Genomic DNA, 26,038 nt, shown 5'->3' on the forward strand with positions numbered 1-26,038 from the left:
CTGAAGTTCAAACCTCTTCCAATCCTAGAGCCACAGAAACATCCACAATAGCAGGATTGAGTCCAGAATTAGTCTTACTGGCTCAAGATACTAGGTATTTTGCACGACTGATGTTGGTTATCTGTGTACCATACAAATGACAACCCCTCTTATGAATGGGAAATGTTATCTCAGTTGTCATAAACAGACTTTTATGGTAAGCAAAATAATGGTTCTCTAAGATGTCAACATCTTAAGCACTAGGGGTTGTAAATATGTTATGTTGCATGGCAAAGGGGAATTAAGGTTACAGGTGAAGTTAAAGTTGCTAATCACCTTTAACTTGAAACAAAGAGCATGTTCTGGATTATCCAGGTGAGCTTAATGTGATCAGAGTAGCCCTTACAGTGGGAAGAGGAAAGCAGAAGAGTAAAAAACAGAGATATGCCATCTTGATAAAGACTTGGCCTGCCATTGCTGGCATTGAAGATCCAAATATTTGTATATCACCTCCTTCTTAGCAATATGGCAAGGTGATCAGATGAGATCCAAGTTGGGATGCAAAGCAATCCAGATAGAGAGCCAGACACGGAGCTCAGTCATTTGAGAGATGACCTGAGTTTAAAGGACCCAGTCTACCTGTGTGCATCCAGCATTCACACTACACAAGAGAGTTTAGTTAACTGAGGCAAATTGTTAAACCCACCAGACAATTCTCACATTCAGCTGGAGCTATAACTGCAGTTTGGTTAGACACTTTATCTTGATATGATTAACTATGGTCATAGTCGCACAAGAAGATTTCACTTCACACATATGGCTCAAACAATAATCATTTTATGCAGAAACGAGTACCTGGGAAGGGGTGTATGCTGGAATGCCTTTTCACAGATAATGGAAGTATGAAGAAAGCAGCCTTGTACTGTGGATCTACTGCCTCTCCTACCATTGTTGGTGTGAGAGAGGTCAGCAGGTGGCGATGTGAAGTCCCTGCATCCTGGGCTCTTAACACTGCTTCTCTCTGGTATGTCTCTGAGGCCGCCCTTGGTGGCCACCGTACACTATATTGGCTCCCTGAGCTCAGTGGTTTCTGACCTTTTGGATCCCATAGTCTTTTCTGTCCCACTCTCAAATTAACCCTTTATTTGTAAAGAAAAGGAAATTAACTAATAGATCAAATCACACTAAAAATAGTCTCTGTGCCCCTGTCTCTCTCATTATCTCTTTAGCTGGGGAGCTCTTTTTTTTTTTTTTTTTTTTTTTTTTTTTTAGAAACAAACTGTTTTGTCTTCTTCCAAGACAGGAGGAGGGAATTCTGCACTCAATCCTGAGGGGATGTGGCGGCGGGGGAGAGGGGGCATTATGTGTCAAAAAAGAAAAATCAAATAAAGTTCAATTGTTTATGTCAAAAAGATTATAAATTCTTATATCTCTAAGACCTGCTGACATCAATCAAGTCTAGATCCAATTGAGCGCATTTTACTTATTAGGAACAAAACAATGATGTGCATTAGATTAAATAGTTAACCTTAACTACTTAATGCACATCATTGTTTTATTCTGAATAGGAGTTGTGACCCTAGGACAAAATGTAAACCAAATGTAACATTCTTCTCAGTCAATGCTCACCTTTCTGGATGATGAATTGTACTAGGTTTCTCAAAAACAGTCAATATGTGCATATTCTTTAAGTCTTTGGCAAATAATTCAGTCATAAGCTAGCCTTTGCAAAAATTTTTATAACATCTTTTATTTTTTGTATGATGTTTGGTTTTATATTAGGTTTACAATATTACTGTATTTAAATAAAATAGTCTAATTATGTGGTAGCTACCTGATAAATAATATTTTGTGCATTGGGCTAGATTATGGTAAAGGAAGAATGTAAATAAAACTGAAGCATGACAATATAGGGATGTTTACCAAAGAGCAGTGTTTTATGTGTAATGTAGAGAAATAACTATTTTGTCATCACTCTGAACAGTCTTTTTAAAAACTATCTTCAAAAATGGCATGATGAATCAATAATATGTTTCTAAGCAGAAAAATTATGCTAAATATTTGCATACTGCCAACTAAACTTTGATGATAGAGTACTATAAAATTGTCTTTTAATAAACCTAGATGGAGACATTGATATTAGCATACAATATTATCTTTTAAATATCCATGATTAGTACATAACACCATTCTTTGTTTCTGAGTAAACAAACAATTATGTCAGAACTACTTTTTAAGTCTGATAAAATTTTATCTAAAAGTAAAGTTTCCTTTTTAATATATGAATATTATTTTATCAGTGTCAATCAAAATTAACCTAATTAAATTAGTTAAGTAACAAAATTAACTAAGCAAAAAAACCTTAAAAAATAAAAATATTATATTTGTAAAGGTTTACCATTATGTTTATATTTAACTATGTGGTTAAATAAATGTCTTTGCTAGTTAAGTAAATCCATCTCCTAAGAAAATAAATTGTCAATGTAATGCTAAAGTAAAAAATCAAATAAAATTATATCCCTGGCTTGATCCATGGCTACTTAGAGTTTCTACCTATAATTTAATTTAATTAAATGAGTACTTATTTACTAAACTCTTGTAGGCACTAAGGACAACGTAACGTTAAATATGACAAAACCTTTCACATAGTAATAATAGAACACGCTTTTTTGTTGACTCCGTTTTTTAAAAAAAATACCCATAAGGACCATAGGATGCAGCCTTGTAAGAAAGTTGGATTTATGGATGTTTTACTGAACCAATCTTTGCACCAGCTTGTCATATGGCAAACCTTTTCATGCTTTATGTCCCTATTCAGTTCCTCTAATCTTATCTTCCTCTTTAATCTTAGATTTCAGCAAACTTTCTTCATGTAGGCTCTGAAGAAAAAGGTTTCACATCTCTGTAGACCTGGAGACAGGTCCTCTCCCTGGCACCAGCTGGAACTTTCCCCAGCTGGGAGCCACTCTTGGCAGCCCTGTGATGCAGCAGCACAGGCCTCCTTGAAAGTCAGGGTTTTGACCCATCTTTTAGATGTGGCTGGCCAGACACCTGCTTTTCCATTTTAGAACAAAACAATAAAAACTTTTCTTACTTTTTTATTTTTTAAATAATCTCCTCACATCATTTCACAGTTTTTAATACTAAAATAATTGATTTTGTAGTCTAATAGTCAATCAGGAGAGAAACATCTATATATATAAAAGCCTAATATGCAAATTGTTCCCTCGGGAGTTTGACCTGGAGACTGGAAGTTCAATCGATCGCTATGACATGCATTGGCCACCAGGGGGAGGTGCAGAATGAAGGAAGGCCCCGGCCGGCAGCCATTAGACCCCAACTGGCCCTGATCGCCAGCCAGGCTTAGGGACCCTACCAGTGCATGAATTTCATGAATCAGGCCTCTAGTAAAAACATAAAAGAGACAATTCAAAAACTTAATTTTAGCCAAGAGTTTAATCTCTCTTTTTTCTTCTCTCTCTCTCTCTCTCTCTCTCTCTCTCTCTCTCTCTCTCTCATCTCATTAGAACTGAAAACTTAAGCATTAAGTGGTGGAAAGATAAAAACTTAATGAAAAAATAGATGAAACCAAAACTAAATTAATCCACCCATGAATTTGCCCTTTCCCTGATAGCAGAGATGAGCATTGGGTTTTGATTTGCAGATATAATCTACTCTTCTGAGATCCTGAGATTTAAAAAATGGATGCCTTCCACTTTATTGGGGTCACTTAATTAACTAAAAAGGGCAAAATGAGTGGAAATCCTCTGAAGCTCTTTATTGCATGCTTTATTTCTCTTGTGTTGAAATGCATTCCTTAAAGAAGAAAACTAGTTCTTATTGTTTATGCATCTTACCCCAGAACTGTCAAAATATATTAAAATTCTGTATCTTTTTTTTAACCTAGGTTTCGGTCTAGCTTAACTTTCCCAAAAGAACATAGGAAGAGTTCTATTTGACAAGCCATGGATAGTGTGATTCTTGCAAGCATCATTTCATTATAGGTTAATGAGAAAAGATGCTGCTCTTTTCAGTGCCACAGCTTTTATATTTGCAGGTGATTTTTTTACATATTCATCTGAACAAAATAATTTTCACAGTTTTCTTTTAACTTACTTTTCCCCTTCATAATTCTCCCCATTGTCATTATTAATTCTTTGAGAATTATTTTTTTCTCACGTATAGGAGGTTGAAATGATAGATAGAAAATGATGTGTTTTATTCTATCGAGAATAATATTTTAGGAGAAAATATATAGAGTTTAATGGGAAATAAAGCTATAGAATTCCATTATTTAACAGTCCACACTCTGACCAGAGAGCATTCACAGAACACATTTACATTAGAATTATTTTAGTCTGAGATTTAAATAATCAATGAAGGTTAATGGATAGCTAAGGATATTTGAAATATGGATGTGCTGTGTGAGTACCAAATAGAAGGAAGCAAACAGACTTCATTTACAAACATTTATTAAGCATTGTCTATGTGACAGGCACTGAGGTAGTCACTGACATATCAGCGGGAACAAGAAAAATCATGTTCACATAATGATCACAGTCTGGAAGAGAGACATATGCCAAACGTATGATACTAGCAGCTTAAAATCATGGTCTCTTAGTCTTCTGGTCTGTTAATACATTGTGATTCACAGACTTGACATAGAAGCATGGAAATATGCAACATTTCTGGAGTATTTTCATTTATACTCTGAAAGACCAACCACAGTAACAAAATTTAAAATACAATGTAGGTAAAAAGGATCTAGTCACAGAAGTAAGACAAGTTGGCAGAATGTTCAAAGGACAGAGAAAAATTAGATAAGAGGCCTAGAGCTAGAGATTTAAGTGCAAAAGAAACAAAACAGATGAAAATGACAAAAGTTTAGCAAGTTGGCAACCAGATAAGAATGTCTTACTGAGTTAGGTCTTGATCATGATTTAACAAAACAGCCTGGTGGGCACTCTTCCATGGTAATGATTTCAATCCTAATAAAAATAATAAATCAGTGGAAGGTGACTTGCTGTGTTTATCTCTAACTCCATAGAAATGCTTGCAAGCAGGTTGTGGACCAATTCTGATCAAGGGGAAAAGGACAGCCTGGGTGCTTATGGTGGGGCATTCATAATGAAGAAGCAAGTCGGCCAGCTATGAATAAGAATTACCTGTGGACAGTAACTCAAGAAGCAAATGGTGAGGTTAGAGCATTTTAATAGTATTCTTTAGAAAAGGGAAATTCTAATTTCAACTTAGATATCATTATTTGTGTCTGTGTTAATAAGACAATGGATAATATATTTAAAAGACAAATCAGAGTTGCACAAGGAACAAGACTTCTTTTGGAGAAAATATGTAGAATTGAAGAAAGCAATTTTCTATCAAGCAATGCAATCCATATTTGACTACAAAGAGGAAATAGTACCTAATTCATACTGAATAATTATACAATTCATATATGTGGTGAAACAAAACATTTGTACTTGGCAGAAGGCCAAAGTTAAGCACCTCTTTATTCCACTGATTTATATGTCCCTTTGATTATATTGGATTTTTTAAAATTTATTTTTTATTGTTGGTAGTATTACAGATGTCCCCCATTTTCCCCTCTTTTACCTCCTCCACCCAGACCCCTCCCTACCCCAGGACTTCCCCACCCCACTCTCTGTGTCCGTGGGCTATACATATATGCAAATGAGTTCTGTGGCTAATCTCTTTTTGTCCCCCACAACCCTCCCCTCTGAGATCAGTCAGTCTGTTCCATGCATCCATGCCTCTGGACCTATTTTATTTGTCAGCCTATTTTGTTCATTAGATTCCTTATTCGTTCATTTTGAGTTTTATATACAATTGTTGATAAATATATATTTATTGCCATTTTATTGTTCATTTTTTTTTATCTCTTCTTCTTTTCCCACTTCTTTAAGAATACCCTTCAGCATTTCATGTAATATTGGTTTGGTGGTGATGAATGCCTTTAGCTTTTTTTTGGTCTGTGAAGTTCTTTATCTGACCTTCAATTCTATATGATAGCTGTGCTGGGTAGAATAATCTTGGTTATAGGTCCTTCCTTTTCATTACTTTGAATATTTCTTGCTACTCCCTTCTGGTCTGCAAAGTTTCTGTTGGGAAACCAGTTGACAGTCATATGGGCATTCCCTTATAGGCAATTAACTGCTTTTCTCTTGCTGCTTTTCAGATTCTCTCTTTGTCTTTAACCCTTGGCATTTTAATTATTATGTTTCTTAGGGTAAGCCTCTTTGGGCTCCTCTTGTTTAGGATTCTCTGCTCTTCCTGGGTATGTATGTCTATTTCTTTCACCAGGTAGGGGAAGTTTTCTGTCATTTCTTCAAATAAGTCTTCAATTTCTTGTTCCCTCTCCTCTTCCTCCAGCACCCCCATGATGCAAATGTTGGTATGCTTAAAGTTGTCCCAGAGGCTTCTTACACTATCTTTATATTTTTGGATTCTCCAGCTCTATCCATACTGTTTCATAGGCTAAGAGAGCTCTCTTTTTATAGCTGCATAGTATTCAATTGTATAAATGCACCACTGCTTTTTATCCACTCTTCTACTGATGGGCACTTGGGCTATTTCTAGATATTAGCTATTGTAAATAATGCTGCTAGGAACATAGGGGTGCACATATTCTTTCTAATTGGTGTTCCAGGAGTCTTAGGGTATATTCACAAAAGTTGGATCTTTGGGTCAAACAGTAGTTCATTTTTTTTTTTTTTTAATTTTTGAGGAAACTTCATACTGTTTTCCACAGTGGCTGCACCAGTCTGCTTTCCCATCAGCAGTGCACTAGTGTTCCCTTTTCTCCACACCATCACTGTTACTTGTTTGTTGATTTATTGATGATAGCCATTCTGGCAGGTGTGAGGTAATACCTCATTTTAGTTTTAATTTGTATCTCTCTGATGATTAGTGGTGAGCATTAATTTATTGTCTATTGGCCATCTGTATGTCCTCTTTGGAGAAGTATCTATTTAGGTCCTTTGTCCATTTTAATTGGATTGTTTGTCTTCCTTTGTTGAGTTGTATGAATTATTTATATGTTTTGAAAATTAACCCCTTAATATATGCATCATTGGAAAATATGTTCTCCCATTAAGTTGGTTCCTTTTTCATTTTGATGATGGTTTCTTTTGTTGATCAGAAGCTTTTTAGTTTGATATAGACCCATTTGTTTATTTTTTCCTGTTTTCCTCTTCCCCTGGAGATGTGCTGGTGAAGATTCTGCTAAGTGAGATGTCTGACATTTTACGGCCTATGTTTTCTTGTAGGATTTTTATGGTTTCACAGCTTACATTTAGGTCTTTTATCCATTTTGAGTTTATTCTTGTGTATGGTGTAAGTTGATGATCTAGTTTCACTTTTTTGCATGTACTAGTACCTATTCAGTTTTTCCAATACCATTGATTGAACAGACTCTCTTTTTTTCATTTCATGCTCTTGCCTCCTTTGTCAAATATTAACTGACCATAATGGCTTGGGTTGCTTTCTGGGGTCTCTGTTTGGTTCCATTGATCTATATGCTTATTCTTGTACCACTACCATACTGTTTTGATTATAATGGCTTTGTTTTATAGTTAAACTAGAGACCCAGTGCACGGATTCATCCACTGGTGGGGTCCCTTGGCCTGGCCTTGCCCTCTTCCAATCTGGGACCCCTTGGGGGATGTCAGACTGCCAGTTTTGGCCTGCTCCCCCCAGGCCAGGCCAAGTGACCCCACCAGGCCTCTAGTATGCATATAAGATATTTGGTTAACCTCTTCCCACCCTCCCCTTTCCCACTTTCTCTCTGAGATTCATCAGTTTGTTCCATGTTTCCATGCCTGTGTGTTGAGCATCTGCCCCCTGGTGGTCAGTGAGCATCATAGCTACCAGTCAAACAGTCAAACAGATGAAGGGTCGGTCGGTTGCTTAGGTTTTTATATATATAGATATCTGGCATTGTGATACTTCCAACTTTGTTATTTTTTCTCAAGATTGCTGCAGCTATTTGGGATCATTTTTGGTTCCATATAAATGTTTGGAGTATTTGTTCTAGATCTGTGAGATATGGACATTTTAATGATGTTAATTCTTTCAATCCAAGGCAATGGTTTATGTTTTCCCTTGTTTGTATCTTCCTCTATTTTTTTTTCAATGTCTTATAATTTTCCAAGTACAGGTCTTTTTTTAAAATATATACTATTGAATTTTTACAGAGAGGAAGGGAGAGGGATAGAGAGTTAGAAACATCTATGAGAGAGAAACATTGATCAGCTGCCTCCTGCACACCCCCTACTGGGGATGTGCCCACAACCAAGGTACATGCCCTTGACTGGAATCAAACCTGGGACCCTTCAGTCTGCAGGCCAACGCTCTATCCACTGAGCCAAACCAGTTAGGGTCCAAGTACAGGTTTTTTATCTACTTGGTTAGGTTTATTCTAGGTATCTCATTTTCTGTTGCAATGGTAAATGGGATTTTTTGTAAAATTTCTCTTTCTGAGAATTCATTATTGGTGTATAAAAATGCCATAGATTCCTGGGTGTTAATTTTGTATCCTGCTGCTTTACAGAATTCATTTATTAAATCTAGCATGTTTCTTGGTTGTCTTTAGGTTTTTCTGTGTACAATATCATGTCATCTGTGAATAATGACTCTTTTACTTCTTCCTTTTCAATTTTCATGCCTTTCATTTTTTCCTCTTGTCTGATCATTGTGGCTAGGACTTCCAGTACTATGTTGAATAAGAATGGTGAAAACAGACATCCCTGCCTTGTTTCTGTTCTTAAGGGAAATGTTTTTGGTTTTGCCCATTTAGTATGATGCTGGCTATATGCTTGTCATATATGGCCTTTATTATGTTGCAGTATAATCCCTCTATTCACACTACTGAGAGTTTTATCAGAATGTGTACCGGATTTTGTTGAATGCTTTTTCTGTCTGTTGATTTGATCATGTGATTTTTATCTTTCATTTTGTTTATGTGACATCTCATATTTATTGATTTGTGAGTATTGTACCAGCCTAACATCCCCAGAATAAATCCCATTTGGTCATGGTGTATGATCTTTCTAATGTATTGCTGAATCTGATTCGCTAATATTTTGTTGTAGATTTTAGCATCTATGATTATCAGGGATATGGATCTATAATTTTATTTAATTTGAGTAATTGACCTTAAATTACATTGCTTAAACAATTTTATTATCCTATCTAATAAAAGAGAAACATGGTAATTAGCGTACAACCACTACACTTCCCATTGGCTAATCAACGAGATATGCAAATTAACTGCCAGCCAAGATGGCAGCCGGCAGCCAGGCAGCTTAAACTGAACATGAGGCTTGCTTGCTTCAGTGATGGAGGACTCCAACGTTCCTCGCCTGCCTTGCTGGCCTCTGAGCCTGCAGTATGAAACATTGTAACAAATATAGAAGCTAAACAAAACCCCAGAAACCAACTTTCAGCAAGCTGGGATCTCAGAGCTGGAGTTGATACAGTTTCGATTATAGAACCTAAACAAACCAGATACCTGCTTTCAGCAGCAGAGGCCTCAGAGCTGGAGCCAGGCTAAAGCTGGCCCAGAATAAAAAAAAAAAAAAGAAAAATAGGAGCAGTTGGGAGCTTCAGTCCCAGCCTGAAAACAGCCCTCAGCCCCTCACCCAGACTGGCCAGGCACCCCAGTGGGGACCCCCACCCTGAAGGGTGTGTGACCAGCTGCAAACTGCCATCATTCCCTTATCCAGGCTGGCCAGGCACCCCAGTGGGGACCTCCACCCTGATCCAGGACACCCTTCAGGGCAAACCAGCCAGCCCCCACCCATGCACCAGGCCTCTATTCTATATAGTAAAAGGGTAATATGCCTCCTGGCACCGGGATCAGTGTGACAGGGGGCAGCGCCCAAACCCCCTGATCACCCTGCGGCTCTGTGTGTGACAGGGGGTGGGGCCACCACCTCCCTATTGGCCCTGCTCTGTTCCTGACAGGGGATGGCACCCCAAAAACCTGATCAGCCCTGCTCTGTGCCTGATAGGAGGGAGCTCCCTAACCCCCTGATTGCCCTGCGGCTCTGTGTGTGACAGGGTGCGGCACCCCAATCTCCCCACCCCACGGGCCCTGCTCTGTGTGTGATAGGGTAGAGCCATAACCTCCCCATCGTCCCTGCCCTTAGTGTGACAGTGGCAGCGCCCCAACCCCCTGATCAGCCCTGCTCTCTGGGTGATAGAGGGCGGTGCCCCAACCCCCTGATCTGCTCTGCTCTGTGTGTGACAGGGGGCGGTGCCCCAACTCCCCTATCAGCCCTACTCTGTGAGTGACAGGGGGGAGCTCCCCAACCCCCTGATCAACCCTGCTCTGTGCGTGACAGGGGGCAGCGCCCCAACTCCCTGATGGGCCCTGCTCTGTGTGTGACAGGGGGTGGCACCGCAACCTCCCCATCGACGCTGCCTTGAGTGTGACAGGGGGCGGTGCCCCAACCCCCCAATCGGCCCTACCCTGAGCGTGACTGAGGGTGGCATCGCAACCTCCCAATCCGCCCTGCTCTGTGCATGACAGGGGGCGGCGCCCCAACTCCCCAATCAGCCCTGCTCTGAGCCTGACCAGGGGCTGCACTTAGGGATTAGGCCTGCCCTCTGCCACCTGGGAGCAGGCCTAAGCCAGCAGGTCATTATCTCCCAAGGGGTCCCAGACTGCGAGAGGGCACAGGCCGGCCTGAGAGACCCCCCTTCCCCCCGAGTGCACTGGGCCTCTAGTTTTAAATAAAATTTAGTTATGTAATCTGTACTGTGTTAATATGTTAGATAGGGAGGTCAGAGAAGACCTCATATGAAATTAGTATTCGGTCAGAGGCCTGTTGTAAGTGAGGAAGCAAGCCATGGGGTTATTACAAAGGTTCTGAAGTGAAAGTAAGATTCGAGTGTTAGAGGAATGGCCAGGAGGCCAGTGTGAGCAAAGGTCATGCAATGTGCAGTCATGGCAGGGAAGCAGCAGAGGTATGAAGGGTATAAGCTAAGCAAGGTCTTCAGCTTGTTCTCTGAATGAGAGGCTGAGCCTTTAGGGTATTTTGAATGAAGAGTTGATGTACTTTCTGTATATATTTTTTTAAACTAAACATACACAAAAAAACAAAACACAAAAAAGACAAGAAAAGATTTAGGTAATGCAGAGCAACCACTGCCCCAGTGCTACTTGCTGTTATTTCCTCCTTCCTCCTTGTATCTGGCATTTTGCTTAGCACTATGTTTGCAATAGTTATCCATGCTTTTTGTATGTAATAATTATCTTTTATGTCTAATTGTTCCAAAAAGATACAGAGTAAAAAGTACCCCAGCTCATAGTATATCCTTTCTACTGTTGTTGGAGATTTGGGTTGTTACCCATTTGGGCTACTAAGAATAGTTATGCTGTGGATATTATTGTAGATGTCCTTTGGTGAACATATCCACAACCCTGGGAGTAAGACAGCTAGTTAGTAGACTGTTTCAGGTTTAGCAGATACCACCAAACAAGTTTTCTCGAGTGATTATACCAGCGTATACCCCAACCTACTGATATTGTCATTGTATTGGTATGCTAGGGCAACCGTAACTAAATACTAGAGACTGACTTGCTTACACAACAGAAAATTATTCTGTCACAGGTGTGTAGTCTGGAAGTCTAAAACTGAGGTGTCCACAGGGTTGTTTTTCTTTTTCTTTTCAGTTTGTACATGGCCATATTCTCCCTGGGCCTTACATGGTCTCCTGTCTGTGTCCAAATATCTATTTTTTATAAAGACATCAGACATATTGGATTAGAGCTCACCCTAATCACCTCATTTTAACTTAATTACCCCTCTTAAGACCCCCATCTCCAAATAGTCATATTTTGACATACTTAGGGTTAAGACTTCAACATAAGATTTTTGGAGGACACAATTAAGCCCATGATAGTACTCTTTTATATTTTGGCTATCTGTGTGGACATGTTTCTACTATGGTTCTAATTTATATTTTTCTGATGACCAATGAGGTAAAGTATATTTAAAATATTTATCAGTCCGGCCATGGCCAGTGTGGCTCAGTTGGTTAGATATCATCCCAGGCACCAAAAAGTTGCCAGTTTGATCCCCGGTCAGGGAACATGCCTGGGTTAATGGTTCAATCCATAGTAGAGGCTTGCAGGAGGCAGCAGAGCAATGTATCACTCTCACATCGATATTTCTCTCTCTTCCTCTCCCTTCTTCTCTCTCTAAAAGTCAATTAAAACGATTCAAAACAAACAAATAAGTAATTATTTGTCAGTCCTTTAGGTAACCTGTTTTGTGAAGTGGGGGATTAATTGCTTTGCCAGTTTTCCTATTGTCTTTTTCATTGATTTTAGGAGTTTTAAATGTTTTCTAGACGTGAATCCTTTGTGAGATCTGATTTGAAAGTATTTTCATCAGTTTGTGGCTTGCCTTTCCTTCTATAAGTAGAATCTTTCAACAAATGGAAGTTTTCAATTTTAATGTAGCCCAGTACCAGTTATTAAAAAGACCATTCTTTCGCCTATTCATGCTATCGAGAGAGGGACCCATCTGACATTGTTCTGGGTTCCCACATAACTTAAAGGGAGACCTTGATGCTCTGCAAATGAGTGAGGAGGGTGTCCTCAAATTCCTTACTGCAGGAACCCACTTGAGCGGCACCACCCTGGAGATCCGAATGGAACGGTACGTCTGCAAAAGGAAAAGCCATGGCGTCTACCTCGTAAATCTGACGAAAACCTGGGAGAAGCTTCTCGCTGTCCGCTAATGCCATTGTTGCCAATTGAAAACCCAGGTGATGTCAGTGTCCTGTCCTCCAGGGATATCCGCCAACGAGCTGCGCTGAAATTTGCTGCTGCCCCTGGAGCCACCCCTGTTGCTGACCGCCTCCCTCCTGAAAGCTTCACTAATCAGATCCCAAGAGACTTCTGGGTCCCGAGACCTCTGCTGGTTACTGATCCCAGTTCTGACCAGCAGCCTCTCACCGAGGAGTCTTCTGTTAACCTGGCTTCCATTGCTCAGTATAACACAGACTTGCCTCTGCACTATCTACACATTACCATACCTGGCAACGACGAGGGCGCTTACGCAGTGGGTCTGATACAGTGGATACTGGCCCAGGAAGTTCTGCGCATGCATGGTACCACTCCCTGGAACACCCATGGAGGTCGTGCCTGATCTCTGCTTCTACAGAGATCCTGAAGAGATTGAAAAGAAACAGCAGACCGCTGCCAAAAAGGCTGTGGCCAGGGAGGAATTTCAGGGTGAAGGGAGTTCCAGCTCCTGAGTTCACTGTGCTCAGCCTGAGGTCGGAGACTGGTCTGAAGGCGCAGGTGCCCTCTGTGGCTGCCAGAAGGTTCCTGCTGAAGACTGGAGTGCTCAGCAAGCCCCTGAAAACCGGTCTGCAGGCCCCACTGCTCAGGCCACTGAGTGGGTAGAAACTACCACTGAGTGGTCTTCAGCTGTTCTTCAGCAACCTCATAAACAAAATGTAAATAAGGTTGATGGAAAATAAACAGTTTCTAAAATAAAAAAGACAATTATTTCCTCACTGCGTAAAGTTATTATTTTGACACATTCAGTCACTGTATACAGCGTAGGACAAAAGTAGGCTTATAGTAGTGAGTACACAAAATACAGAATTTATTTTTGTATGATTTTTTTATTAATTATTGTATTATTTTCCACAAGAACAACTGTAAGCCTACTTTTGCCCCACCCTGTATGTGTGGCTCTCTTGCTGCAATCTTTTCTGTTCCATTGGTCAGTTTTTCTATAGGCCAATGCCATCGAGTCTTAATTTTTGTAACTTCAAAATTCTTTGAATAAATTTAATTTTGCCTCAGTCATTTTATCTAGAAATGTAAAGACACCTTTACCACATTCACAAACCATTTATGTTAGTAGCGCAACAATGTTGCATAAAACTAGCAACATGTTTTGCGTGTGACTGATGAATTTTGAAATATTATTTATGTTATCTAGAACTTTATACTTTTGAGGTTATTTATCAGTATGCACCTTGAGTTTCTCATTATAATATTTCCACAAGGTAATTGAGTATTATTTGTTTCATTTTATACCCAAGGAAACCAAAGTTAATTGCTTTACCTAGTGTGAGATAAATCATTATTGAAAATTAGAATTCACAGTCCCTGTCTTCTCATTCTGTTGTTTAACCAGTGAGGCAGGATGCTGTTTTATGCTATTAGTCTTCCTTAAGAAAATAGAAAGCTGTGTTCCTGGGATCAAATATTGTTTACAGATTCCCATTAAGTCTTAATTTATAGTTAACAAAACTCTGCATTTCCTTACTAACTGACATGTGCTTAGATGAGTCATCCTTCATGATAAAACTGATTCAGTTATATGTCAGTAATGTAACATCATTGAGTCCAATAACAACATTGTCACAGGACCTGAATGCACATTTCAGAGTCTGTCTTTGCTGTCTCTTTTCAATTACCAAATCACACTCTCACCATTACTGTCCAAGTTGACCTCTGTTCCTTCTAGAGTATTTATCTTACTCCAGGATTTAGTTCAATAGCTCCATTCACATTTTTATTCATATCCCAGAAGTAGTCAGATTTCCTGTGTCAACCCCTCTGGATATGAACTATGTAGCCCTTCAACTCTGCTGTATCTTAGCATCAACCTTATTCCTCATCATGCCCACCACACTGCTGTTGGAAATTATATGGAAAGTTGGGGATTCCAATAGGCTCCACTGATGGAGAGAGTTCTCTCTAACAGCTCCTCTAGATACTCCCGGTCATTTGAAAGATTTTGAGGCAGGTTAGTGAGAAATTAGGAAGATTCCTTGGCAAGTGGAATGAAGAAACTGAGACAAATGGTTGAACAAATGGCCAAAAAGGCTGAGCAATTAACAGACAGCTGATAAATCACAAGACTGGATTCTGCCTAAACAGAGATACCTAAGGGCAGGTGGTCTAAATGTGTACTCCCTCACCAAAAATATCTAACCATAGGTGATTTAAGTCACTTTAGGGAGATAAATAACAAAAAGCCAATTAGAGCCAGCCTAATCCAAGATAAAGATAAAATCAGAAAATGACCCTAGGCCCCATTATATGCTCATTTTAATACATCAGCATGCTAAAAAACACACCTGGAAATGTGTGGGGAACCGATATAGGGGTAAGCCTCGGACTGACCTGTTGGCAAAGTCACAAACAAGTCCCAGCTTAGAGGGCACAGTCCTCTTAGCATAATTAGTTTTGACCTTATAACACTCCCCAGATCTTATCTGGGAAGCTAATGGGCTGAGGGAAGTGCAGGAAGTGTAACTACGGTCAAAACAGGTGAAACTCATAAGAACTGTGTAACTATGGTGACCACTGCCTTGTTTACCTCTGACTATAAAAGGTTGGTGTGGTCTGAGCACAGTGGAAGTCCTTCCTCCTGAGTGGGACTTACCCGCCTGGCCCCCAATATTCCCAAATTATCTCGTGTCTCTTCTCTTTCATTTGTGGGTGGCTCCTCTTCCAGATCCTGGACCCTGAACCATGCGGGACGTGGAGGGAAACATTTAAGACAGAAATGTAGTGAATATTCTGTTGAGATCCTCCCCTGGGGCCTCCCTAAATTTCCCACCTATAGAAAATAAATAAAATCATTTTTTGAGTATACTCACAACCCCCTTTCCTCAGTGCAGGTAGCCACCGCTTGCTAATACTGTCAGTGCACCAAGGAACGCAGAAGGCTGATGGACCTTGGGCATTAGCAGGGCTGACGCTAAGCACCAAGTGTTGAGATAGTTATGGCTCAAGGCAATTCCCTAGCCTGATAATACTTTTATTGTTTACCAAACTTTACCTTTGATATGCCTGTATGCATTGCTAAAGGGCAAATGTGTATTCAAATAAATAAAAATCGACCGGGCCAGAGGTCAGTGTCACGAAAGCGACACTTCATGGCCCCCAATGCCTTCTAAATTCATATTTCTTGTGTAGCATTTTCATTTGTGTGTCAGCCCCTCCTTCAAATCCTGAACCCCACCGTGAATGTCACAGCACCTCAGGCATCTAATTTGCTCACAGGAGAGCAATGGGCAGCAGCAGCTCATCCTGGGCTGACCCCTTGATCCTTCTCCAGAGACACTTCCTTTGCCTCACTGTCCCAAGCTTTAATAAACTTACACTTCTCCTTTAAATATTTTCTGCATGAATCATGAACCAGAGGTCACATGTCATGTGAAATGTCCTGGACTGTGCCAGGGCAGGCCAGCCCCTGGCATGGAAGCAGTCCTGTGACAATTTGACCACATTTTCCCAACTAACCTACAGTTGCTTTAAAGGCCTCAGGTGACATTCCTTTGATGCTCATACTCTTGAACTCAATCATTGGAGGTCCTCTAGACCAGAAGCTGATAGGCAACATTAGATTCTAACCTCCATTTCCTGGCATTAGAAATTTAAGTGGAGTCACGGGATAATAATGACTTACACCTCTACATTGGTTTGTCTCAAGCTTTAAGAACAATTCTTACAAGTTGTTCTATTTTTTCTTCCATGAATGCTACACTGTCTTTACTCTTTCTTCTTAGTTCTCCTCTAATATTATCTTTGAACTCAGAGGCTAGGAGAGGAGTATTGGTTCTGCTAAAATAACAACCCTAGAAAGCCAGGGCAAGGATGTGTCTGGGTCTCTCTAAACTTAAAACATAATGTATTCGGAAACCTTTTTCTCTTAATAACAATTCTCACATTTAATAACAAGTACAATTCTGTTACACATTTTGATTTCCAGGGCTGCATCAGAATGGAGGAGATTAATAGGCTGGAGATTAACTGTTCAGATTTAACAAGGCCACTTCTCTATGCATAAGTTTTCAGTTTGTTATTGAATTTAGCTTTATCATCAGAAGGCCTACAAAGTATTTTTACTCTCAGCGATTCTGACACCAAATGTGTGGATTTCTTTCTCATGCCAACAATTGATTCTCCAACTCTGGTCACCAAGTGGGTGTCCTACAATTTCATCCAATTCTGACACTAACTGCCTGGTGCTAGCACAGACCCAAGGGTTAAGGGCTCAGTTGCACAAAACTGCTTCCCTACTTCAACTGCAAGTCCCAGGTGGTCATCTGTACCTCTTATCAACCAGCTATAAAATGAGGGTTCCCTGGCCTCTTCCTCAAGTTCACTAACTTGTTCTCATTGTTTATAGAATGCAGGAAAACACTTTTGTTTACTGGTTTGTTATAAAGGATACAGATGAACAACCAGATGAAGAGCTACATAGTTCAAGATCCAGAAGAGTCCCAAGTGCAGGGGTTCTTGATGCGGGGAGTTTGAGGTGCACCACCTTTCCAGCACATGGATGTGTTCACCAACCTGGAAGCTCTCCAAACCTCATAGGAAAAGGTTTTAATGAGGTTGCATTATTTAGGCATGGTTGGGTAAATCATTGGCCACTGAGGACTAATTCAGTCACCAGCCCCTTGCCTCTCTCAAAGGAAGTAAGAGGCTGGCTCAAAAGTTCCAACCCTCTCATCCTGTTTTAGTTTTTCTGGAGACCAGTTTCCATCAAGAAGCTATCAAGGAGCCCCCGGGGCACAAGCCGTCACATTAGCATACAAAAACCTCAGTCATCACTCCCTTTTTGGGGATTCTGAGGGTTTTAGCAGCTTTTATGTCAAGGAACCTGGACTAAGACCAAATATAATAAAGGATGTTCCTACCACCTCCATCACTCAAGAAATTACAAGAGGTTAAGTAGCTCTGTGATCAGAGTCTCTGTTTGTTACAGAGCTTTGTTGGCTTGTGCTCCCATGTGTCCCCCTCACCCCCCTCTACCACAGTGTGCATTAGTCAAGATTCTTCAGACTAATGCATCTCTCCTTTATATACTGGCACAGAGAACTATGGAGACTGAAGTCCCGAGATCTGCTATCTATGAGCTGGAGACTCAGGAAGCTGGTGGTGCAGGTTGAAGGCCTGCATCTTGGCATTCGGAATCATGGAACTGGTTCTGAAACACGTGCTTAGTAAAGTCTGCCTGTGGGAATATACATTTATATTTTCTTTTTTGGTATCTTGATAATTTTGAGCATTTCGATTTTTATGATGATCTTTTATTCAGAAACTGATCCCTCAAGTCAAAAATAGCTATTCTAAAAAGGTACAGTATTCCAAAGGTTGCACTTTGAGTCATTAGTTCTTGCTGAAATACCAGGTGGGTGATTTGGATAACTGCTTAGCTCAGATTATCTCTTTATAATATGAGGTGATGCCATGAGATGATATTCAAGGTCCCTTCTGGCTTAAAGATTTTTTACTTTTATAAAAATAGTACTATTATTTTTATCACAAGGAGTAAAGGTTAGAAAAGAGCAATGCTATTAAAAAATATGGAGACAGTAAAAATGTTCTCTTACCCTAATTAATAGGATTAGTTATAGTAAGCAAAAAAAATTCCTTATAGCTAATATCTTAGTTAATGTTCTGATTTATACCTCTTGTTTTAACCATTTGCAAATTGATAATTCTTGATTTCCCCAATTTCTATTGCAAGTTCTCCAATGCCCTCAAAAGTCTCCCCATTCTAATTAACTGTAGGTGTTCCCTGGGCATGTTTCAGATATGGGCAGAAATTATCGTTCAATTTTATCTTCAGTGCTCTGGAAACCTTTGGTAACAGCTAGTCCTCCCTTAAGTGCCCATATGTGAGACCATTCTAGTGGGTGCTGTCCCTCCCACTGAGCTACTGACTATTAGCCATTACTGGCATCTCCTTCCTTTAGATATCACCATTGCTACTGTCAGTTTGTGCTTTTTAAAGACCTTACTTAGGTAAAGTCAGTTTGTGAACCTTATAGAAGCTTGCAGTTATCCACTCTTTCTGCTTAAGCATTGTCTTTATCCTCACCAGTAGAAAAAGCCTTAGTGCTGCCTGGCTGGCATGGCTCAGTGGTTGAGGATTGACCTATGAACTAGGACAGTGGTCAGCAAACTCATTAGTCAACAGAGCCAAATATCAACAGTACAACGATTGAAATTTCTTTTGAGAGTCAAATTTTTTAAACTTAAACTATATAGGTAGGTACATTGTTATTAACTTAATCAGGGTACTCCTAAGCTAGCCTTTGCTAAAAACATCCTCAATCTGATTGAGGTACCTTCACTGAGGTCGACCCCTTCCAACTCTCCCATCCACACTCTTCTTGTATACTTATTTTGTCTATCTCCTTTCGTCCATCCTCTCTATATGTCCAAACCATCTCAACATATCTTTCTCAATCCTCGACACTACATCTTCTTTCACTCCACAACATTCCCTAAAATTAACTTAATAAACTTTACTTAAAGTTTCAATCTCACTGTACATGAGCACCTGCACATGGTATTTTGTGGAAGAGCCACACCTAAGGGGCCAAAGAGCCGCATGTGGCTTATGAGCTGTGGTTTGCTGACTACTGAACTAGGAGGAGACGGTTCAGTCCCTGGTCAGGGCACATGCTTGTGTTGTGGGCTCAGTCCCCAATATGGGGGGTGCAGGAGGCATCCGATCAATGATTATCTCTCATCATTGATGTTTCTATTTCTCTCTTCCTCCTTCCTCTCTGAAATCAATAAAAATATATATTTTTTAAAAAGTCTAGTGCTTATTTTGCAATATCTTACCAAAACTTGTATGAAGTAAGGCTTTTGGCTTTTATTTGTAGCTACTGTCGCCTTCAACCACCACAAATACACATCATTTTCCCTTGCACTTGAATCATAGACATGGTGAAAAAAGAGCAAGCAAAAAATAATTATTGTGAAAAATGTGCTTGGATTCTAAGTCAATTGTGAGGCAAGAGAATAGCAGGCATAGGCACAGGAAGAAGAAGGATTCATGAGTGGGAAGTGTGCATATATTGCGGTGCTTAAGAGGTCGGTTGCTGTGCTATAACATGTGCTACTTAAGGGATATGTCATCCCAGAACTAAATCAGGAGGGAGTTGTGTTAGAGGAAGGTGGCCTGTGTTCATCAGAGGTAGATGACTGAGGAATGTAAAGGTTATTTATTGCATTCATCATATAATAAACATTTTTGACAATCTACTAAATGGAAGGTAAAAACATCATATCCAAATTGTATATTATATAGAGCTATAGAGATCTATAAAGGAGGTGACTACTACTTTTACATCAGGAGAAGGTGAAACATTGGAGTTGTCAATGTCTGGGTTTTTAAAATATTCTAGCTCTAATAGCTTGTGCGTATGCCCTTCAGTGTAATCTTGGACTAGTGCCTGAGGGTTTTGAGGAATTACCCATCTTCCATGAGTGAGTGAGTCTGAAGATAAATTGGAGTTTCAAACACTATGCTAAGCTCTCATAGTTCCCTACCTCTAATGACTGAAGTTTTATTACTAAATCTGCCTAGTGTCTGCTTCACTCTCTTTTCTTTGTATATGTGCGCTCCCAAGAGGCTCCTAAACTCCTTATGCAAGCAGACTTTGAGTCAACCTGACCCAGTTTGACAGGTTTTTCCAGGGTATGCACAAATACTGGTATCAGATTTAGCTGTGCTACAAATTTGGCTGTGCCCATCAGTCAACATGTATCTAGATAAGTCATTCCACCTCTTTGTACTTCTGTTTAAAAAACAGACTTTTTATAAAAAGCATAAGCAATAATCAAGATTCATTTTTGTTATGATATTTCAGGGTCTTAATACAATTGAGAGACACAGTCAATTATAGAGTTTATAATATTAAAGGTAAGTTTAGTCCTGCTTATATCTAGAAAGTCACAAGAGAAGAATGTTGCTTCCACACCAAGAACAGAAACCGTGTAAGTTACAAAAATACAATTTTTAACCCATTAGAGATTTTTTTTAAGGCTGATATTGTGAAGGTAAGCAGTGAACTGAATTTCAAAAGGGAACAAGCACTTTGAGGAAATACAGGACATATTGAATGTTATACTTGTGGCAGATCATGGGAAGGAGAAGCGATATGTGAACACCGGTACATGCAGACATGCAGGTGATAATTGGCTGATGCTGTGGACTAAAAATGCCCATATACTACAATATCCTCTCATGCAATGTTGGGGAGCACAAAAGACTTGGTTGGAAAGCTTGTAAGGAGGATATTCCGAGAAAAGGGAAGTGTGTGGAAGGCTGCCTGCCCTGTTTATTGTAATGAAATAAAATTGCTGTACTTGCATAAAAACCAAGAAAATCTAATGTACGTTCATGTATCTGAAAAATCTGGGGAAAGGCAAATGTAAGCAAAGGCTCAAGAATTAATAGGGGAAGCAAAAGAGGAGGCTTCATACAGAGGAAACTGACTGTGTCGAGCTTCAGAGGTGAAAGAATATGCCCAGCACCACAATTATTTATACCCTTTGGCTCTGTTATAATTCTACTAGAGGCCTTGTCTGTGAATTCGTGCATGGGTGGGGTCCAGCTGGCCCACCCCAATCAGGGCTGATCGGGCCAGGCCAGCCAGGGGGAGGGGACATGGGAGATGGCTGGCTGGCCCCGCCCCCTGGTCAAACTCCCGGTGGAACTCCCTGTCCAGGGGACAATTTGCATCTTAGCCTTTTATTATATAGGATAAATTAAATAAAGTAAATGTGGTGATCACTTTAAGGTTATTTTTTTATGTACATAAAGAAATCAAGGATAAGCTCTTTACCTGTGATCTCAAACAACAGAAGTGAGAATGTCTATATGCTATTTTTGTTACTGAAGGCAAAGTTGAGAAAGATGAATTTCTCTGGAAGGTAGTACAGCTCCTCTCATGCTGAAATGTAATTAGGTAGGAGAGAAAGGTTAGATATAGCAGGCATTTTCAGGAGAGCTTGGAAGAATGGCTTGTAGCAAGACACTTAGGTCTGTTTCCAGAAGAGATGTCCCCTTGGCACATATAAGCTAATGTTCCAGTTGAGCACTCTGTCCAGGAGAAGAGAGATGAGTGCCCACCAGTAGTAGAGCAGGAAGCAAAGCCCCGCCCACTGAGCTACCATTACGGAGGGCAGCTAAGGAGAGAAGACATGAGCCAAATGAATTGACCAAAGGCACTGCCTTTACACAACCAAACACAACTGAAGATGCCTCAGGCTGACCTCAGGCCAATCTCTTTATGGTATGACTTGAGACTGGGCAACCATGTAAAATTGCTCCTTACCAGGGCATGTCTATTGCAAATTGTGTGTCTTAGCATTCTCTGAGCAGGCTGGAGACGGGCATATGATAGTCTCACTCCAAGTTTTCCTTGGACAAAAATAAGCTTGGTATTTTGTGCTGCAGGCATCTCTTTGTGAAATGGACTCTTGAGAAACATTTGGGGAAACTTGATTGCTTGCACTGAAATACAAGATGTGTGAAATGCAGGCATACTTGTGAAAATTTCATATGAATACTAATGCCGTTAGTGAAAATGAACTATCATAAAGCAAATCTCTGTTGAATCTTCCAGCTATAAGTGCTCTGTATTATAAATGTATAAATATGTACTCAGTATTTCTGTTACAGCCTTTGATAGAGTGTTACAATAATTGGCTATTTTCCTGTCTCGTCAATTTAAATGTGGGCCTATGTATTATTTTCCTCTATACTTAAACTGCCCAATATGGCACTAACTAATGTGCGGATGAATAAATCCATTCAATTGTCCCAAAGTCATGTGTTGACTGGTATTGATTTAACTGAATCATAGGAATTACTATACACAATAATTATAACATGCTTAGCATCTAGACAGGAGATGTAAGATTTTGTAATAGTCCCCAGTTTTTAAAGTAAGAAAGTTGTATTTTAGCTATAACTGTTTCAATAAAATGAAATTATATCAAATAAATTAATAGGTTAAGTTTCTGCTCCCTCTTGCCTCTATCCATGTTTTAGAGTTAGAGGAATATTTGGTGAAAACTTTCAAGAAAATGATTTTAGTGAATTTAAATGTAGTTTCTGGAGACAGCATTTACTAACGGTTAAGTGAGTTTCCTACTGAAGAGCAACTGGAACTTTCCTGATTCTCCTGGTCTGCCTCACAATGTTAAAGCAATAAAAAGTAGGGAAAACTTCCCAGATGATGGGTCATATTTTAATTAACCATACAGAGTTCTCCAGTCAGATAGCTAATGAGATTTTACTTCCCGACTGTAATGAGAATAAAGGAAGAGCAGTTATGTTTTACCAGACGGGGTCATTCAGTATCCTGACCATGTTGGAGTTGAACAGAGATGAAATGTTTAGCAACTCTAACTCATTATCTCTGCAAGCCGAGGTCTAAAGAGCAGGGTCATTAGCAGTGACTTCTAAAGCAACTTAATGTATGTTTTGTGGAAATGGTCAGAAAGATCTTTTTAGTGAAGGAAATCCCACACCATTTACTCTTTGGGGCTCACTTGCAAAAAGGCTAGAATGCCAACATAGGGCAAATGATTGCTTTAGCCTGGTGTTTTTCGGGAAGTTGATTAGTATTGCTAGGAATTCTTTGTATTTAATTATTCTTTTAGTATGTACACATGAAAGTGTTTAGAGTTAGTTTTTTTGTAGAGATATTTTACACTTGAACTTGTCCTCATTTTGTTCTGCTCAAGCAAGGGTCACAAAGCTAACCAGGGGAAAGAATTCTGCAAGTCTGTCCCGACAGTATGAATTGCTGGGGAGCTGCTAGGAGGCAAGACTATTTACTATTTTTATTGTGAATCTTCTTATCTCCGAAGAAAGCTTCATGGGTTAATGAATACTACCTAAGAGTGGCAAGCTGAGTCATGATAAAGGTTTCAGGCCTTTACCCAAAAGAAATCTGCTGTTCAAACTATGTGTTTGTATGAGCAAAAGACAAAGGTAATATTACCAGTCAAATTTATCTGTTTGATTTTTCTGGTGTGACCTTTTTATAAGGATAGTTAACATACATAGATGTAAGTAAATAACAGTCTAAAAAAGGTGACTTGTAAGGGCATCATGCAAAACATCATTTTAATTAGTGCTTTTTAGCAGGCCTTAGTTGAATGTAACATTAATTTTGAAAAACATGCATCTGTCTGATTTCATCTCTCCCTAAGCTTGTCTATATTTCTCCACGAGCTTGTCTGCATTTGAAGTTCATCAATAATGAAACTTATTTCTTTCATCTCTATGGATACTGACAATGAAAAACGAGCAAACAAGTTGAAGTGAATATAAATTATAGGTGCCCCAATAAGCTGTTCATCACGGCACCGAGGCTGGGCATGGTGTTGGTCTGGATACATTCTACCTCTGACAGAGCCATTTCATTTTCTTTCAAAATGACTAATAGGTCAAAGAGCTCCATCACAAGCTAGTAGCTGAATGTAGCTCTCCTTACAAAAACGTTGCCACTTACTTGCCTGCATTAATCTTTCTTAAGAAATAAAGAAGATAGAGAGAGAGGAAGGAAGGAAGGAAGGAAGGAAGGAAGGAAGGAAGGAAGGAAGGAAGGAAGGAAGGAAGGAAGGAAGGAAGGAAAGAAGGAAGGGGGGAGGGAAGGAGGGAGGGAGGAACTGTAAAAGAAGGAATAGATCCTAAGGGTTATTTTTTTTATTATTATTCTTTCTGTTCTCTTTTTCCTAGTAGCTTGTGAATACAAGTTTTCATCTGCTAAAGGGCTTTTGAGATGAAAACAAAATGTAGGCAAGTTAATATTTTAAAATAATATCAATACTCATTATTGCACTCCTTTTGTTTATTTCATTCTGACCTCTAAGAACTATTTGCCTATTTATAAACCTATGCTGCCGGGAGCCGGTCCATCCTTGCTGTTTCAAGGGACCTGGCATATATGGCATACGGTTCTTAATATGTTTGCTCACCTTCTTGGTGCTGTGTTTTAAGCAAGGTCACCTCTCCCAGAAAGGTTGAATCCCCAAGTAGGGATTTTCCCCTGAAGTTAGGGAGGGAATCAAACCCCTCAACTAAGTACCAGGCGGGTAATTAATCACTTTAACTACGAACAATCATGCTTAAGCTACATAATCTTTACTCCCTGGAATGGAGATAAGAAACACCCTAACCTTTGTAATAGAGATTGACAGGATTAAAATGAACTGGTATAAATACAGATGCAATAAGACAACAACAGACAGAACTTCAGAGACAGAATTCAGAAGACAGAACCTACGCGGAACCTGGAGATGGAGGAGCTTTGCTGGAGAGAACATGGCAAGGGATCCTGGACTGAACCTGACTACAGAAATTGGCAAGAGAACCTGACTAGAACCTGGTGACTGAACCTGGCTGGAGAACCTGGACAGAACCTGGCTGGAGAACCTAGCAAGAGAACATGGACACAGAACCTGGCTGGAGATCCTAACCAGAACTTCGCTGGAGATCCAGACCAGAACTTTGCTGGATATCCAGACCAGAACTTGGCTGGAGATCCTGGCTAGAGATCCTGGCTAGGCTGCTGATCAACGGAACGCTGTCTCCATGTCATTCCTTCTTCGCTGACTCCGTCTACACCTTTGGGAACTCCTGGACCCTCTGGGGTTGGACCCCAGCACTATGCTGGATCCTATGACTAGCAAACTGGGTACAAAGTCCTCAAAGTTGGCATCTGAGGTCCTCCACAGTGTGAGCCCCACTCACCTCTCTGTAGGTGTCTCCCGTTGCTCACCTACATTCCAGTCAGCACGAATCACCTGAGCCATTCTAAGAAAGATTCTACTTGTCCCCACTTCTGTTTCTCCACTCAAATTACCCTTTACTACAAATGTGCCCTTGCAGTATTATACCTTCATTCTTTCCCTCTTCAGTAAATCTTCCCTAATTCTCCCAAGCTCCATTAGGAGAAGGATATTTTGCTTGGTTTGCCTTGAGCAATATCTACTTCACAGTAGAAACTCAAACAATGTTGAATGAATGAATTGCTCATTTATTTTGTAGCCTCCTAACTTGGACATTCAATAAATACTGAATTGTGGTTTTCTTATATTTTCCTTAATGATAAAAATGCAAGTGTTAGTTGAAGAGGTCTAGTTTTCAAACCTAACTGGTGTCTTCCTTTTTGGAGCCTTTTGGAAGCAGTTCTGCCTGGAAGTGGGCATTAGAATTTGGGCTCTCAT

General features: G+C 39.9%; 1 pseudogene; it reads left to right on the forward strand.

The window, feature by feature from the left end:
- The window catches only part of LOC132238329 (small ribosomal subunit protein uS2B-like), an 83,635-nt pseudogene extending 66,803 nt beyond the window's left edge, over nucleotides 1-16,832 (forward strand).
- Nucleotides 16,833-26,038: the final 9,206 nt, after the last annotated feature.

Source organism: Myotis daubentonii, chromosome 1 (assembly GCF_963259705.1).
Source record: "Myotis daubentonii chromosome 1, mMyoDau2.1, whole genome shotgun sequence".
NCBI lineage: Eukaryota > Metazoa > Chordata > Mammalia > Chiroptera > Vespertilionidae > Myotis > Myotis daubentonii.